The following is a 2,410-nucleotide window of genomic DNA, read 5'->3' on the forward strand; positions in this document are numbered from 1 at the left end:
TCATAAATATCCGATTCGATTCAATTCGAGTGATTTGGATGACAAAACCAGCTGCTCTAATTGTCCAGAAAGTACATCAAAATAAGCGCGAACAATTGGGTATCGTTAACATGAACGTTGTCAGCCATAAAAATACCATCGTTGTTTGGAAACAAGTAGCTCAACATCCAAAGAACACAGTCCATTCCATGTAAGCGCAGCCCACATTATCGTGGAGCCACCACCAGCTTACACAGTGCCTTGTTGACAACATGGGTCCATGCCTTCGTGGACTCTTCGCCACACTGGAACCCTACCATCAGCTCTTACTAACTGAAATTAGGACTCATCTGACATCTGACTAGTACACAGTTTTCCAGTTGTCTGGGATCAAACTTGTATGGTCACAAGCTCAGAAGAGGCACTGCAGGCGATATCATGCTGTTAGCAAAGGCACTGCTATCAGTCGTCTGCTGCTATAAACCGTTAACACCAAATGTCACCGCAATGTCCCACACTGATTTCTACAGCTATTTCTCGTAATGTTGCTTGTCTGTTAGCACTGACAGCTCTATGCAAACGCCGCTGCTCTCGGTCGTTAAGTTAAGACCACTGACCACTGTATTGCCCGGTGGTGAGAGGTAACACCTGAAATGTGGTATTGTCCTCACACTATTGACACTATGTATCGCGGAATGTTGAATTTCTTAACGATTTCCGAGATGAAATGTCCTATGCGCCTAGATGCAAATATTATTCTCTGTTCAGAATCTGTTAATTCCTATCGTGCGGCCTAAAACATCGAGAACCTTTTCACATGAATCAATTTATTACACACGACAGCTCCCCCAATGCACTGCCCTTTTACACGTTGTGTACGCGATGCTACCATCATCAGCATATCGCTGTCCCATGACTTTTGTCAGCTCAATGTATGTCTCACTGAATATCGCAGAGTCGAGCCGTATACATCTGCTCTGATCTCATTGCGATGTTGTAGTTTATCTGTAATGTTCCTGTCGAAATACCCAAGCACTGGCATGTAATGCGAACTATCACACCAGAAAAAGGGTTCAATTACAGTGGGTAATTGATGTACGCGACAGCAAAGGATTAAGCAGAATGAAATAATTTATTCAATCAGAGAAAACATCAAAACTGTTAAGAATGGTGGTTCCACGGAGTTTCACTTAAATATACAACACAATTAATAATGGATTTCGAGTGCAGTAAAGCTTATTTAAACGTGTAAACTGAGCACTAGCGGAATCTCCGTGGGTTAACTAAACATCACTGGACCATAGAAGATAGTCTGTAAGACTCAGCCCATCACCACTCGGAAAATTAATGAGCACGAGAAAAAGTTGATGTTGCAACATGCCTCCCAGAACTCCACTTTAGCTGCATCCGAACCGCCCGCCCTGTCATCACAGTGTCTCCGCACAGAGCGTCCTCACAAAAGTCTTTCGAGCTGATTCATGAATCCTTCTCAGCTTACCAGAACCGGTTAAAACGCTTAAGCGCCAAATGGCTCACGCCAACGAAAACGTGCGTTTCCCTACCATAGCTGCTCAGTTTTATTTAAAATCTAATAAATGAATCATGACTTGAATGTTAACAAATTTACAAATTAGACATACATGTTAAGTGACAACCACATTACGACTGTGTACTATCAAGCACTATTACTGTTCATAAATGTGTGTGTGCACTCCGCCTTCAGGCCACAGGTGGCCCATCGGGACCATCCGACCGCCGTGTCATCCTCAGCTGAGGGTGCAGAGAGGATGGGTGTGTGGTCAGCACACCGCTCTCACGGTCGTTATGATGGTGTTCTTTGACCGGAGCCGCTACTATTCGGTCGAGTAGCTCCTCAATTGGCATCACGACGCTGAGTGCACCCCGAAAAATGGCAACAGCACATGGCGGTCCGGATGGTCACCCATCCAAGTGTCGGCCACGTCCGACAAGGCTTAACTTCGGTGATCTGACGGGAACCGGTGTATCCACTGCGGCAAGGCCGTTGCCTGTTCATAAAATGGTTATACGTAAATAATTTATCAAGTAACAAGCGCATTCACACTTATAAAAAATTATCATCATAAAATATTTAGACTATAGGAATCAACTGATATTGGCCCCTTCTATTAAAGCGTCATCTCCTGCTCAGTCTATTGATTGCATCACACCGTATGGAAACTCTGACGTTTTTAAAATACAATTGTTCGTAGAGATGGTCAAATTGACTTTTGTTAAATAAATAAGGTATTAATTATTAGTCTCGACAAATACAGTTGGATAATGTATTGTGCGACATGGTACTTGCGCGCTGAATTCATTTACTATGTGACTGTGGAGGATTTGACAATCTGACACATGTGCATAATAAAGATATAAAACAGGTAATAGCTCAATAAATGAATAGTTATAA

The 2,410-nt window shown here is 42.9% G+C and overlaps 1 pseudogene; it reads right to left on the bottom strand.

Moving 5' to 3' along the window:
• Window positions 1–1,889: 1,889 nt before the first annotated feature.
• LOC126191831 (5S ribosomal RNA) lies at window positions 1,890–2,007 on the bottom strand (annotated as a pseudogene).
• Between the last annotated feature and the right edge of the window lie 403 nt (window positions 2,008–2,410).

This window comes from Schistocerca nitens, chromosome 6, assembly GCF_023898315.1.
Source record: "Schistocerca nitens isolate TAMUIC-IGC-003100 chromosome 6, iqSchNite1.1, whole genome shotgun sequence".
Taxonomy (NCBI): Eukaryota; Metazoa; Arthropoda; class Insecta; order Orthoptera; family Acrididae; genus Schistocerca; species Schistocerca nitens.